The sequence below is a fragment of the Sturnira hondurensis genome, unplaced genomic scaffold (genome assembly GCF_014824575.4).
Source record: "Sturnira hondurensis isolate 20B ecotype Veracruz unplaced genomic scaffold, ASM1482457v3 Scaffold0002597, whole genome shotgun sequence".
NCBI lineage: Eukaryota > Metazoa > Chordata > Mammalia > Chiroptera > Phyllostomidae > Sturnira > Sturnira hondurensis.
This window is the reverse complement of record NW_028075228.1, coordinates 65,448-81,628: the sequence shown is the minus strand read 5'-3', so window position 1 is coordinate 81,628 and position 16,181 is coordinate 65,448. Positions and strand designations below refer to the sequence as shown.

Sequence of the window (16,181 nt, the reverse complement as noted above, 5' to 3'; positions counted from 1 at the left end):
CTTTAACATTTCATATAATAAGGGCTTGGTGATGATGAACTCCTTGAATTTGACCTTATCTGAGATGCACTTTATCTGCCCTTTCATTCTAAATGAAAGCTTTGCTGGATAGAGCAATCTTGGATGTAGGTCTTTGGATTTCATGACTTGGAATACTTCTTTCCAGCCCCTTCTTGCCTGTAAGGTCTCTTTTGAGAAATCAGCTGACAGACTGATAGGAACTCCTTTGTAGGTGACTGTCCCCTTATCTCTTGCTGCTTCTAGGATTCTTTCCTTCATGTTAATCTTGGGTAATGTAATTCTGATGTGCCTTGGTGTGTTCCTTCTTGGGTCCAACTTCTTTGGGAGTCTCTGAGCTTCCTGGATTTCCTGGAAGTCTATTTTCTTTGCCAGATTGGAGAATTTCTCCTTCATTATTTGTTCAGATAAGTTTTCCATTCATGGTTGTTCCTCTTCCCCTTCTGGTACCCCTATAATTTGGATGTTGGAATGTTTAAAGATATCCTGGAGGTTCCTAAGCCTCTCCTCATTTTTTTGAATTCTTGTTTCTTCATTCTTTTCTGTTTGGTCATTTTTTTCTTCCTTCTGGTCCACTCCCTTGATTTGAGACCCAGTTTCCTTTTCATCACTCTTGGTTCCCTGTGCATTTTCCTTCATTTCAATTAGTTCAGCCTTCATTTGTTCCTCTAATTTGTGACTAAAGTCGACCAGTTCTGTGAGCATCCTGATCACCAGTATTTTGAGCTGTGTATCTGATAAGTTGGCTCTTTGTTGCTCAGAAGCATTGGCTCTGGGGCTGTGAGCTGTTCTTCTGCTTGAGCCTGAGACCAATGTTTTGGTCTGTTCCAGCCTGTTACGTATGAGGGGCAGAGCCTTAGGTGTTCACCAGGGCGGGGCAACTTAATCACTGGGTTGTGATGCAGTATGTGGGGGCAGGGTCCAAGAGGGGCAGTGTAGGTCCCCTCTGCTGCTTCCTGCCGCTGGGGCCTGCACGGTCTGCCTCACTGCTCACTCCTTCACCTGGTTTATCTGCGGGCAAATGTTGGCTCGTGGTCAGCCTGCTGCCTTACGCTCTCACTGGGTCTGCCTGTTTCAATCCCATGCCTGGGATCTGCCAAACAACACGGGTGCACCTGGGTGGGTCTGGCCGCTGCAAAACCTTGCTCTGCCAGCCACTGGCTCTGCCCCTCTTACCAGTCCGGCTGAATGGTTTGTTGTTGTCAGACTTCTGTATAGTTCAATTTTCTGTGTTTTGGTTACGTTTTTTTACTAAAACTTTATTGTCTTTAAACTTGGTTGTGTCAGGAGGCACAGTGTTTCCACCTACACCTCCATCTTGGCTGGAAGTCCTTATCAATCTTTTTAAAGAACAAGCTCTTTGGCCCTAGTGGAGTGGCTTGGACCATTGTCCCATACACCAAAAGATCGTGGGTTCGATTCCTGTCAGGGCACATACCTAAGTTGCAGATTTGATTCCTGTTGGGGCATTTATAGGAGGAAACCAATCAATGTTTCTCTCTCACAACAGTATTTTTATTTTTCTTCCAATTTTTCTTATTCCCTTCCTTTTACTGAACTTAGGCTTCATTTGTTCTTTTTTTAGTTCTTAAAAGTGCAATGTGGGGTTGAGATTTTTTTTTTGCTTCTTGAGGTAGGCCTGTAATACTATAAACTATTGCCACTTTTGCTGTATCCTAAAACTTTTGAGATGTCATATTGTCATCCTCATTTGTCTTTATGGCATCTTTGGTTATTTTGTTATTTTTTATTTGTTTTTTATTGTTGTTCAAGTACAGTTTTCTGCCTTTCCCCCCACCCCTCCCCACCATCCCAGCCCTCCCCGCCTCCCTTCCCCATTTCCACCCCCCTCCTTGTTGTTGTCCATGTGTCCTTTGTAATTGTTCCTGTGAACCCTTCACCCTTTTCCTCCTTTATCCCCTCCCCTCTCCCTTCTGACCATTGTCAGCCTGTTCTCAATTTCAATGTCTTTGGCTGTATTTGGCTTGCTTGTTCGTTTTGTTGATTAGGCTCCTGTTAATGGTGAGATCTTTTGATCTTTTAAAACATTTCTTCTTTGACCCTGTTGTTGTTTAGTAGCATGTTGTTTGACTTCCACATATTTCTGATTTTTCCTGCTTTCTTTTTGCNTGAGGTAGGCCTGTAATACTATAAACTATTGCCACTTTTGCTGTATCCTAAAACTTCTGAGATGTCATATTGTCATCCTCATTTGTCTTTATGGCATCTTTGGTTATTTTGTTATTTTTTATTTTTTTTATTGTTGTTCAAGTACAGTTTTCTGCCTTTCCCCCCACCCCTCCCCACCATCCCAGCCCTCCCCGCCTCCCTTCCCCATTTCCACCCCCTTCCTTGTTGTTGTCCATGTGTCCTTTGTAATTATTCCTGTGAACCCTTCACCCTTTTCCTCCTTTATCCCCTCCCCTCTCCCTTCTGACCATTGTCAGCCTGTTCTCAATTTCAATGTCTTTGGCTGTATTTGGCTTGCTTGTTCGTTTTGTTGATTAGGCTCCTGTTAATGGTGAGGTCTTTTGATCTTTTAAAACATTTCTTCTTTGACCCTGTTGTTGTTTAGTAGCATGTTGTTTGACTTCCACATATTTCTGATTTTTCCTGCTTTCTTTTTGCAGTTGATTTTCAATTTCAAAGCATTGTAACTGAAGAATATGTTTGGTGTGATTTCAATCTTCTTAAATTCACTAAAGCTGCTTTTGTTTCCCCAACATATGGTCTATCCTTAAGAATATTCCAGGTGCATTAGAGAAGAATGTATAATCTAGTGTTCTTGTATGAAAAACTCTGTAAATATCAATTATGTCTATTTGGTTTAATGTCATTAAGGAAGATATTTAGGTCCCCTACATGATGATATTTTTGTCAGTTTCTTCCTTTAGTTCTCTTTGTATAATTGCTTTATGTCTTTTGGTGCTGTCAGGTTGGGCGCATATATATTTAATAAGTTATGTCTTTTTGATGTATTCTCTCCTTTATCAGTATAAAATACCCATCTTTGTCTCTTGTTACTTTTTTTAATCTTGAAATCTATTTTGTTTGATACAAGTGTGGCTACACCTGCTTTTCTCTGAATGCCGTTTGCGTGGAGTATCCTTTTCCACCCCTTTACTTTGATTATATTTGTCTTTGCAGCTAAGATGTATCTCCTGAAGGGAGTATATAGTTTTTGTTGCTGTTTTTATTGTTGTTGTTGGTGGTGGTTTTTTTTTTTTTATCAATCTCACTATTCTATGCTCTTTTTATTGGTGAATTCAGTCCATTTACATTTAGGGTGATTATAGATATGTGTGGATTTTTAAGCTCATTTATATTTTGTTATCTGATAGTTTTGTGCTTCCATTGTTTCTTTTCCCTTATGTTTCTGTCTGTGATTTTAGTTTGGTGGTATCCTATGATTTTCTTTCCTCTTTTTGTTTGTATGGGGGGGTTTTGTTGTTATGAGTTTCAGTTCTAGACTTGTATGTGAGTGTGTATGTGTGGTTACCATTAGGCTTATGTAAAAGAAAGCTTAGTTTCAGATACATAGTAGTTCTTTTTCTTCTGATTGTACCTTATCCATTCCTTTGTGCAAATTCAGACCTTTTCCCCCTCCTCTTTTATGTTTTTGTTTTCACAAATTATCCCTCGTGATGCTGTGAGTTCATTTCTGACTTGCAGTAGATACTATGTTCTTTTTTAAATGTTTTTGCCTCCTTTAACATTTATGTTATATTTATCATTTGATATCCTATTCTGAACAAGGATTACAGTTTTCTGCTTCTGTCTGTCATCTTATTCATAATTTTGAGTTCTTTTTTCTTTCTGTCTCAGGTAGAAGAACACCCTTCTGTGTTTCCTATAATTCAGATCTTGTGAATTTCCTCAGCTTCTGTATGTCTGGAAAAGTCTTTATTTCTCTTTCATATCCGAAGGATAACTTTGCCAGATAAATTATTCTTGGCTGGTGATTTCTCTCTTTCAATAATTTGAATATTTGGATTTAGATACAGAAACTCTTTTCTAGTTTTTACAGGGTTTCTGTTGAAAACCCCTGTAATAATCTAATGGGATCCTTTTTAGGTTACCATCTTCTTTTTCCTAGATGCCTTGAGAATTTTCTGTCATAAATTTTTGACAGTTTTAATACAATGTGCCTTAGAGAAAGCCTTTTTTGGACTGAGATAATTAGGTGTTGTATTAGCCTCTTGAATTCAAGGATCAGTTCTTTCTATAGGTTTGGGACGTTCTCGTTGGTTATTTATGTCACTACACTCTCAGCCCCTCCTCCTTCTCATCTCCTTCTGGTTTACCCATTATTCTTATACTGCCCTTTCTGATGGAGTCGGATATTTCTCCTAGAATTTTCCTCTCTTTTTACTCTCAGATCTCTTACTTCATCTGGGTCATTTCTAGATTTCTATCTTCAATATCACTAATTCTAGGTTTTTTAGGTTTATTTTGTTCTCATTTGAGAACGAGTTCACAGATTTTTAGAAAGAGAGACACAGACAGACCGACAGACAGATAGACATTGATCAGCTGCCTTCCATTGGCAACCTGACCAGGGATGGAACCTGCAATCTAGGTATGTGCCCTGACCAGGCATAGAACCAGCGACCCTTTGGTGTATAGGGACAATACTCTAACCGACTGATCCACACCGGCCAGGGCAGTATCACTAAGTCTTTTCTCCATCTGGTCTGGTCTGGTCTGTTTCTTAAGCTCATTCTTCTTCTCTTTTATTATTGAGTTCTTCAGCTCCAGAATTAATTTATTTTTATAGTTTTAATTTTTTTAGGTAAAGTACTTGTTTTGTTCATTGATTTTATTTATGAGTTCATTCAACTATTTTTCTGAGTTATCTTGTATCTTGTTGAGTTTTTTCAGAATGGCAATCTCAACTTCTCTGTCATTTCAATTATGTTTCTATGTCTTTAAGCTTATTTTCTGGAGGTTCTTTATTTAGTTTCTCAGTTACCTAGTTACCTTGATTACTCATGGTATTTGATGGACTACATTTCTGCTTTTATAGGAATGAAATCTGCTTTTTTAACAGGTGTTCAGTGCTTCACTGTTTTAGGTTGGTAAGTAAAAGTCTTTATTTTGTTTTCCAGTAGGTGGCACAAGTTTTATTTTTCTCTTAAGTTGCACTGCTGGGGCTTCTGGGATCTCTGTAGGATGGCGTTACCTCACCTGTGGAAAATGCCCTGTCCTCCCTGGGAAGGTGGGCATCCCCTCTGTCAACAGGTCTCCTTTGTCTCAGGGCTCTATGCTGGTGGGGAAGTGTCGTGGACAGTGGGGCTCCTGAGATGCTAATGCTGCCTCCTGCAACTAGATTCTTCCAGCAGTGCTGTACTGCCTGAGGTGTCCCAGGTGCCTCCACTGCAACGGATGGGGACAAGTTGAGCCTGTTCCTGCATTTTTTACCTTGTTCTCCTTCTAGTAATGGTGGCTGCCAGACCTCAGTTGACACATCTCTGTGTCTCTTTTCCTGTCAGTGGGTTTAGCCACAGTATGTGCCTGCCGCTTGGAGAGAAATGTGTCTGCTTTTCTAGTCCTCAGGGCTGCCTAGAGAGTGTGTGTTGCAGCCTAACACTTAGCAGCTACAGGGTCTGCGAGGGCCACTTCTCTGGGAGGTGAGGGGAAGCAGCTATGTGTCTGGGGCTTTGTTTCTTTCTCTCTTTTTTTAAGATTTTAAAAAAGATTTTATTAATTTATCTTTAGAGGTGAAGGGAAGAAAAGAAGGAGAGAAATACCAATATATGGTTGCCTCCTGTGCGTCCCATGCTGGGAACTGGCCTGCAACCCAGGCATGTGCCCTGACTGGGAATCCAACTAGTGACTCTTTGGTTCACAGGCCTGTGCTTAATCCACTGAACTACACCAGCCAGGGCCAGGGCTTTGTTTCCTACCCGGTAGTGGCAGCTGCTAGACCACAGCTGGCACACCTTTATGTTCCTTTCTGCCCCTGTCACTGAGTTCAGCTGCAGTATGTGCTGACTACTTAGGCAGGAGTGTTGATTTTAGCCCCTGCTCCTTAGGGCTGCAGAGTGTGTCCACTGTAACCCAACTCCTCCCCTGCTCCTGAGTTTTCTGGAGTCACAGTGAGCTCTGCATTTTGGATCTGTAGCACCCATCACCATCCTCCCCTGTTCTTTCAAATGTGCCCACCTTCAGATGTTTTAATGCAGGGATCTCTCAGACATGTTTGTGTATTGAACAGGGACTTCTTTGTTGAATTATAGTTGTCCAGCTTGTAACTTCAAGAGCAAAAAGCTGAAGGACTGACTGCTCATGCCTCCATCCTGCTGATATCACTCTGGTATCACTTTATAAATTCTGTAATCTGCCTGCCTTGCTTAATAATGCATTGTTATGGTACTGTTAGTTTTTAAATACTTTTAAAAATATTTTATTTATTGATTTTCAAGAAGGAGAGGAGAGGAGAGTGAGAGAAACATTGATTTGTTGCTCACTTATTTATGTATTTGTTGGTTGCTTCTTATATGTGCCCTAACTGGAGATTGAACCCACAACCTTGGCATTTCAGGACGGCACTCTAGCCTGCTGAGCTACCTGGTCAGAGCACTGCTGTTACATTATAAATTCACTGTATTGTATTTCATTATTGAGATACACCTTAATGTATTTATTTTACTGCCTACTAGAAAGTACTTATGTTTCTATATTTTAGTTTTGAAATAGTCCCAAAAGTATTCCTGTACATATAACTTTGTATGTTTTTATAATGAATTTATTGGGGTTGGGCATTACACATTTATTAAGAATTTGTAAATATGAAGAATCTGCTAGAATTCAAGAGAGAGAAAATATTTTTTTTAAGTTATGCTCACTATTTTTAAATTGCAAATAATGTTATGGGAGAGATTAAATTTGTATACAAATGACCAGAGTAAAGGATGACAAAGGGGACTAGTGTGGCCTGATAAGTATGCTGTGAGAATTCATGATAGGGAAATATTTGTATGACCAGAGTAGTTGTTATCATGTCATATCATATTATCATATCTAAGTCAGCTGATCCAATAAGAACTTTGTGGAAATGGATTCATTTTCTTGAATGATCTATATTCCCTGCAGTTTTCATTCTAATTATCAGAAATCCAAGGTATTGACCAATGGATGGAACATGATGGTTCTGTAGCTGTTTGGAGAACATTGGGGCAAATAGGACAGCTGCAGAAACATAATAAACCCATCTGGGAAGAAGGGCTGAAAAGAAAAGCATCACATACAGAGGACATAGACAAGTGACTTTTAGTTTTTTTCCAGGCAGTTCTCCAGTACACATGAATATAGTTACCAAATCAAGAAGTTTTCAACTCTTGGTAGCTGATGAAGCAAAAACAACAAAAGGCATCTATAAAAATACCCTGAGCTATTATCTCATGTTCAAAGGAAGCTATTTTTAAAGTAAGTATTTTTTATCTGCTATTTGGCAACAGCTTACATTTATAGAATTTAAAAATACACATTTAAAAATTAATGCATTATTATTGAAAAAGTACACTTAGGTAAAACTAAGAAAACTAAAGATCACAGCCCAGAGGTAACCACAGGAATCTTTTTTTAAAAATTGTATTCTTTCCATTACCCTTTATCGCCTTATACCCTCTTCCCCCCTACCCCCACCATCACCCCCACAAGTCCACACTGTTGTCCATGTCCATGAGTCCTTTTTCAGTTATTTATTTATTTTACAGAGAGGAGAAGGGGGGCGGAAAGAGAGGGAGAGAATCATCGATGTGAGAGAGAAACATAGATTGGATGTCTATTGCACATGTCCCGACTGGGGAACAAGTCTGCAACCTAGGCATTTGCCCTGACTGGGAATCGAACCCACATCATTGGCCAGCGCTCTGTTTCATAATCTACTTTTTTCCCACTGGTCATATTTTGAACAGTTTCTATGTATTAATTATTACATAAGTACTAAATTTGTAAGTATTCAGAATTACTTTTTTTAAAAAGATTTTATTTATTTATTTTTAGAGAGAAGGGGAAGGAAGGAGAAAGAGGGGGAGAAAACCATCAGTGTATGGTTGCCTCTCACATGCCCCACACTGGGGATCTGGCCTGCAACCCAGGCATGTGCCCCGAGTGGGAATCGAACTGACGACCCTTTGGTTCACAGCCCACGCTCAATCCACTGAGCTACACCAGCCAGAATTACTATTTTATAGAAATGTTTCATTCATTTAACCTGCTATTGTATGACTCAGAATACTGAATATTGCCTGAGAATGTACATGTCTCTAGTGTATTGATTTTTGGTTGATGTGTATACTGGAAAATCTTAGGTTTACATCCATATAATTCAGTACAACATTTTAAAATATGACACATAGGAAAGGTTTCAAATTACATCAGAAATACAATTAGTAAAACAACAGAGTTATATGAATATTTTGATCAGTATATAGATTGGTATATATCAACAAAATGGATGTGCAGATGTTCATGATATTAAGAGAGGCCATGTTATTGCACACAAAGCAACTAGCTGTTAATAACCATAATATTGTTTGACCATCAGATGTTTGGTGATCAGCAAGTGATATTTTAAGAAATTTTTGTCCAAATATTATAGTTTATATTACTTATGTAGGTGTTTTCTTGTTTAATTGTGTTTTAGAAAATAATTTGGGGGTTTTACATTAAATGTGATGCATTATATTTTTCACTTTTTATTTTATTTTATTTTTTTCAATTTTTTTATTTAATTATTTTTCAAGTACAGTTTTCTGTCTATTATATTTTTCACTTTTTAAATATTGGGGAAAAGGCTTCTCGGTGGAGATTTTCACTCAGAAAGATTGCTTTTTCAAGAATAGTAAGGTGGAGAGACCTATGTAATATCTAGTTCTCATAACCTGGCAACACCCCCCAGTCCCCTAGTCCCCCAGCCCAGATCCTGTGTGATGCAGGACTTATGTATGGTCTCTAAAAAAGTGAGAATGTCTGTCAATTTAGAGATAGGGAAAAATCTAGCATCGAGCTTTACGAGGTGTTACATAGATGGCCAGGTTTTGCTTAGAATTTGTATTGTACAGAGATCTGATGTTAAGAGATCTAGAGGAGCATGGTTTTGCTAGGTCAAGATCAACTTGTGCCATTATTTCTAATCTGCCTTTTTAGGGCCTTTTGTTTCATGTTGTGGGCTTGTGAAAAATCTCTTTGAGATGTGCAGAGTTGGAAATGGTCACCTCTGCTCTGTTATTTCTGTAGCTTCCTCTTCTTCTTAATTATTCTTTCTCATATTGACCAAGGCTTTGAGTCTGAATTTTGATATAGTCATAGTATAACTGAATTAGTATATTAGTTAGGATAAGCTATCATGCTCTGTGTTAATATAACATGCTCTGTTGTTCCCAAACAACCCCCAAACCTCAAATGATTTACAAAATAACTTTTTATTTCTTGCTCACGTTCCATGTCCAGTGTCAACCAGCATAGACAGGGTCCTAGACCAAAGGAGGTTCCGCCAACTTATAGCTGTACCACCCTGAAACACACAGCCTCCTTTGCCACTACATCACGGAATAGAAAGATTAGGAACTGTGCAGTTTTTCCAGTGCCTCAGACTGAAGTGACACAACACTTCAGCTCGTATTTAACCAAGTACAACCAGATTATGGCCCTGCCTAACTGCTAGGGCGTGAAATATGTTATCTTCTGTGTGCCCAGAAGGAGGTGAAAACTGGATAACTGGAAAACTGGACAATGGGGATGAAACATTAGTAATAAAATTGGTAATATCTACCGCACTGGCTAAGGCCTATTTCTTTTTCTATATGTAGGAAGTTGATTCTGTAAGTTAGGAATGATTTCTCTTTGTAGCAAGGACATCCTGGACTGTGGAGAGAGGGTTAACAAGAGGCCTGTGCCCAGGTGAGTGAGGGGACTGAGGAATCGGGAAGCCTTTCTTTCTTGTGAACGTTCACCTCCTCTGTGGGAAGTCAGAAACTTTAAGTTATTTGAGAATATTTCCCTGAAAGGCTCTAAAACTATGAGAAAATAGAGCTTCTTCAGCATATAAATTCCCAAAGTCACCTACCCCACTAACACTCATGGATTACTCCATTCATATTTACTTTTATAATATACCAGTGCCCTCCATTAAAAAGAAAGGGATTAGTTGTATTAATTATGATTATAAAACATGCTTAAGGGGAAACTTGAAAATACAGAAAAAAAGATCCCCCATGAGTATATACCTAGAGACAAAAGTGAAAATTTATTTTTTGAAGTATATTTTATTGATTATGCTATTACAGTTGTCCCACTTTTTTCTCTCCTTTATCCCCCCGCTGCCCTGCCCTGACTCCAACCAGCATTCCCTGCCCTTAGTTCACTCATATATATAAGTTCTTTAGCTTCTCCATTTCCTATACTATTCTTGAGCAACCTATTTTCCACCTACTATTTATGCTTCTTATTTCCTGTGCCTTTTTACCCATTCCTCCCTCCCTCTCCCCACTGATAACAACCTTTGAGATCCCCACTTCTGTGATTCTGTTCCTGTTCTAATTGTTTGCTGAGTTTGGTTTTTTTGTTTGTTTGTTTTTTAGGTTCAGTTGTTGATACTTGTGAGTTTCTTGTCATTTTACTGTTCATATTTCTTATCAGTGTCCCATTTCATATGACAACAGCTTGGTGATGATGAACTCCTTTAACTTGACCCTATCTAGGAAGCACTTTATCTGCCCTTCCATTATAAATGATAGCTTTGTTGGTTAGAGTAATCTTAGATGTAAGTTAGATGTAGGTCTTTGCCTTTCATGACTTCAAATAATTCTTTCCAGACGCTTCTTGCCTATAAGGTTTCTTTTGAGAAATCAGCTGGTAATCTAATGGGAACTTCTTTGTAGGTAACTGTCTCCTTTTCTCTTGCTGCTTTCAAGATTCTCTCATTATCTTTAATCTTGAGTAGTGTAATTATGATGTGCCTTGGTGTGTGCTTCCTTAGGTCCAACTTTTATGGGATTCTCTGAGCTTCCTGGACTTTCTGGAAGATTCTTTGCCAGATTAGGGAAGTTCTCCCTCATTATTTTTTTCAAATAAGTTTTCAATTTCTTTTTTATATATATTTTATTGATTATGCTATTACACTTGTCCCATTCCCCCCTTCACTCCCCTCCACCCTGCACACCCCTCCCCCACCATTCCCCCCCTTTTGTTCATGTCCATGTATCACAAGTACTTTAGATTCTGTATTTCCCATAGTATTCCTGCCCTCCCCCTGTCTATTTTCTACCTACCGTCTATGCTACTTATTCTCTGTACCTTCTCCCCCCTTCTCCTCCTCCCACTCCCCTGTTGCTAACCCTCCATGTGATCTCCATTCTGTGGTTGTGTTCCTGTTCTAGTTGTTTGCTTAGTTTGCTTTTGTTTTAGGTGTGGTTATTAATAACTGTGAGTTTGCTGTCTTTTCACTGTTCATATTTTTTATCTTCTTTTTCTTAGATAAGCCCTTTCTTCATATAAAAAGGGCTTGGTGATGATGAACTCCTTGAACTTGACCTTATCCGAGAAGCACTTTATCTACCCTTCCATTCTAAATGAAACCTTTGCTGGATAGAGTAATCTTGGCTGTAGGTCTTTGGATTTCATGACTTGGAATACTTCTTTCCAGCCCCTTCTTGCCTGTAAGGTCTCTTTTGAGAAATCTGCTGACAGTCTGATGGGTACTCCTTTGTAGGTGACTGGCCCCTTATCTCTTGCTGCTTCTAGAATTCTCTCCTTCATTTTAATCTTGGGTAACTTAATGATGATGTGCCTTGGTGTGTTCCTCCTTGGGTCCAACTTCTTTGGGATTCTCTGAGCTTCCTGGACTTGGTGGAAGTCTATTGCCTTTGCCAGATTGGGGAAGTTCTCCTTTATTATTTGTTCAAATAAGTTTTCCGCTTGTTGCTCTTCCTCTTCCCCTTCTGGTACCCCTATAATTCAGATGTTGGAACATTTAAAGATGTCCTGGAGGTTCCTAAACCTCTCTTCACTTTTTTGAGTTCTTGTTTCTTCATTCTTTTCTGTTCAGTTGTTTCTTCCTCCCTTCTGGTCCACTCCATTGATTTGAGTCCCAGTTTTCTTCACATCACTGTTGGCTCCCTGCGCATTTTCCTTCATTTCACTTAGTGTAGCTTTGATTTTTCATCTAATTTGCGACCAAAATCAACCAATTCTGTGAGCTTCCTGATCACCAGTGCTTTGAACTGTGCATCTGATAGGTTGGCTATCTCTTGGTCGCTTAGATGTGTTGGCTCTGGGGCTTTGATCTGTTCTTCCATTTGAGCCCCCCACCCTTTTTTTTGGTCTGGTCACAGATGTTACATATGAGGGGCAGACCCTGAGGTGTTGACCAGGGTGGGGCAACCCAGTTGCTGGGTTGTGACCCTGTATGTGGGGGCAGGGTCAGAGAGGGAACATTGGTGCTTGCTCCGCTCTCTCTCTCGGATTTCAGTCCCTTCTGCCACTTCCCACAAGCAAATTGGGCCCTTCTGGTGCTGGTTCCCAGGTGGCTGGGCTTGTGTATATTCTAAGACCCTGTGGGTCTCTCCAACGAACTCTCCTGTGAGGCTGGGGGTCTCTCCCCTCATCTCAGCCCCCACAGGTGTTTTCAATTGATGCTTTTAGGCTTTATTTCCCGGTGCTGGGGCCTAGGGTTGCGCAGTCTGTCTCACTGCCCACTTTCCCCTGGTTTACCGGTCTGGATGGATGTTTGTCAGACTTCCGTACAGTTCAATTTTTCTGTCAGTTCTGAGTGGTTTTTTGTTTCTAAATTTTTGTTGTCCTTAATTTTTGTTTTGCGAGGAGGCACAGTGTCCACCTACGCCTCTGTCTTGGCCGGAAGTCCAGTTTTCAATTTCTTGATCTTCCTCTTTTTCTTCTGATACCCCTATAATTTGGCTGTTGGAACATTTAAAGTTGTCCCAGAGTTTCCTAAGGCTCTCCTCATTTTTTTGAAATTCTTTTCTCTTCATTCTGTTCTGCTTGAATGTTTATTTCTTCCTTCTGCTCCAAATCATTAATTTGAGTCCCAGTTTCCTTCCCTTCACTGTTGGTTCCCTCTCTATTTTTGTTTATTTCACTTTGGGTAGCCTTCACTTTTTCCTCTATTTTATAACCATACTGAGCCATTTCTGTGAGCATCCTGATTAATAGTATTTTGAACTCTGCATCTGATAAGTTCGCTATCTCTTCCTTGATTCCTTAGTTCTGTTTACAGAGTTTTCATCTGTTCTTTCATTTGGACCATATTTCTTTGTCTCAGCTCACCTGTTACGTTGTTAGGGGCAGAGCCTTACATATTTCACCACAGTAGGGCAACCCACATGCTGCCTTGTAGCTCTGTATGCGGGGTAGGGGTCAGACAAGGAACAATGCCACCTGCTTAGCTCTTGGCCAGCTTTCAGTCACTTCCCCCACTACCCACAAGCAAATTGGGCCCTTCTGGTGCTGATTCCCAGGTGGGTGGGTTTGTCTTCATTCTAAGACCCAGTGGGTCTCTCCAATGAACTCTCCTGTGAGGCTGGGAGTTTCTCCTGCTGCCACAACCCCCACAGGTTTTTACTGCCAGAGGTTTTGAGGCTTTCTTTTCCCACGCTGTAACCCTGGGCTGTGCAGTCTGTCTTGCACACAAATGTGGGACCTCCTAGTCTGCTGGCTGCCCATCTCTGCCTTTCCTACCAGTCTGGATAAATGATTCTTCTTTAATTCCTTGGTTGTCAGACTTCCATACAGTTTGATATTCTGGCAGTTCTGGTTATTTTTTGTTTTTAAATTTGATGTTGTTGTCCTTCTTTTGGTTGTGCAAGGAGGGAAACTGTATCTACCTACACTTCCATCTTGACCAAAATTCCAAATGTGAAAATTTAATTTAAAGAGTTCAGTCCATCTTTTATACACATACACGCATACACACACACACACACACACGAGGTCTGTCCAGAAGGTATCCAGCCATTTACTATGAAAAATAAAGACATTTATTGAAGAAGATACAAGGTACAAGAAACATTGTACATAGGACAATGACACCTCAGTCCCTTTCAAAATAGGCTCCTTGGGACCTCACACTGTATTCCCAGTGTCGCTTCCTTTGTTCCAAACCCTGCAAAAACCCTTTGTTGGAATTGCCATCAGCTGCCCCATTGTTTTTTCCTGAATCTCATCAACTGTGTGAAATCTCTTCCACTTCAAAGTTGATTTTAGTTTTGGGAGAAGCCAGGAGTTACAGGACAGGACACCAAATCTGGGCTGTGGCAGGGCTGAGTCACCTGGGTAACTTGATGTTCCCAGGTGAACAGGAAAGTCTGCATGAGATGTGATGCATGAGATGTGATGAAGCTGCTGATTATAGTTGCCCAAAGCTGCAGCCATTTTTATTGTTGCATCTCAACTGACAAAGAACATTGAGGTAGTACTCCTTATTAATTGTTTGGCCTGGAGGGACGTACTCATGATGGACAACACCTTCCCATTCAAAAACAACAGTTAACATGTTCTTGATCTTGCTGCAGCTTTACCACGCCTCCTTTGAGCATGGAGTACCAGGCAACTTCCACTGGGACCACTGGGCCTTTATTTCCAGATCATAGCTGTAGAACCACCATTCATCTCTGGTTATGACCTCAAGGAAATTTAGTCCACTGATTGTTGTGTGCACTGACCAGCAGTGCCCACGGCGTCATGAATGAGACATGAGACAAATTCACACGCACTACCGAGTACTGTGGAGGAAAAGAGCCGGTGAGGCTACTCCCTCAAGGGGGGAGAACGTCAGAACGGCCTCACCACCCTCTCATGGGGAGAGTGGCTTGGAGCAGCCGGGCAACTCTCTCACCAGGGGAGAGAGCGCCCTGACCCTTGCCTAGTCAGGCTTTTATTGGGATTTTTGCACAGGAGTCCAAGTATGTATAGCTTATTAATCATTGTCAAGCAGTAAACAGAAGATCGTATACAAAGAACCATTAGCGTTTCTTCTAAATCAGGCCCTGTCAGCTAAAAGGCTACAGAACTTTGGGAACATAAACTCTTTGGGCCTTTATCATCTAACTAAAAGCATTCTTAAACAAAGCAGGTCTCACGGGGTTTCACATATTCCTTCTCAGGCCTAATTACCCAGGGAGCCCGCCATTCCCAGCACAAGGCTTGCACCACCTTCTCCATCATAGGTTTTTAGGCTTAAGTGGATGAGCCAGGAAGCGCTTCTCCCAGAGGACATGAGGACTTGGGCTTCATCACAGCTAGGGGGTGCGGGTCCATCACTCCCTCTTTGTCACAGCCCACCCCCCCAGTCCTTCCATGGTGGCCTCCCAAGTGATTGTGTCTGGCCTAGGTTGCCCCTCCTCTGAGGGGTCTCACCAGTCTCTGACCACCCAACCATACTTTGGGGGCAGGGAGATGAAGCAGGGGCAGCATCTGCTGCCAGAGACGAGCCTTGTCTCCTCACTGGCTCGCATTCCAAAGGCCACTCACAACCTTAGAGGGTTGCAATTCTTGAAACTAGGCAGGGTGGTCCCCAACAACTGATAGTGGTTTGAATCACGTCATTAGCAACTGCAGCACGATTTTCCTTCTGCTCTGGTAGCAGAAGCTGCGAAATGAATTTTGCCACAACATGTTTCATGCCAAGATCCTGCATCAAAATCTTGGACACAGTAGTTTTTGGAATCCCCAGATCAGCTTCTAGTTCTTGTGCCATCGGTCAACCATCTTTGTTGATTGCAGCCATCTTTGTTGAGAATGTAGTACACATTCTACATTCTCAGGTGCTCTGCTTGTTGAAGGACTTCCAGAATGTGGACCACTTTCAACAGATTCTTGACCATCTTTGAAGCATTTGTGCCATTCTTTTATTTACGCTGCAGTCATTGCATCATCTCTGAAAGCCTTCTGAATCATCTGAATAGTTTCCATGGAGGAATGTTCAAGCTTAACACAAAATTTGATGTAGATTTGTTGTTCTACTTGCTCAGTCATTTTGAGTGCGACAGCCACACAGTACATATGCTGACTCAATAGCATCTACTGCCCCCACTGACTAGTACAGTGAAATCATTGTTCATGCATGTGTGCATTCCAGTCCACTCTCCTTGGCTGCCAGGTTTCATTGATGATGTGCAAACCATTCTCATTATATTAATGAT

At 40.8% G+C, this 16,181-nt stretch overlaps 1 protein-coding gene across 4 annotated transcripts in view; it reads left to right on the top strand.

Moving 5' to 3' along the window:
• ZNF565 (zinc finger protein 565) overlaps positions 1–16,181 on the top strand; it is a 42,220-nt gene that overhangs the window by 8,115 nt on the left and 17,924 nt on the right. Inside the window, exons 1-2 of one of the 4 annotated variants that reach the window (XM_037040099.1) lie at positions 5,096–5,236; positions 7,306–7,446. The exons of 1 other annotated variant lie outside the window; for it this stretch is intronic. The gene's annotated coding sequence lies outside the window, so the exon portion shown is untranslated. Of the gene's footprint in view, positions 1–5,095; positions 5,237–7,305; positions 7,447–16,181 lie in introns of those variants that run through there. 2 more of the 4 variants (XM_037040098.1, XM_037040101.1) reach the window with 2 other exon arrangements.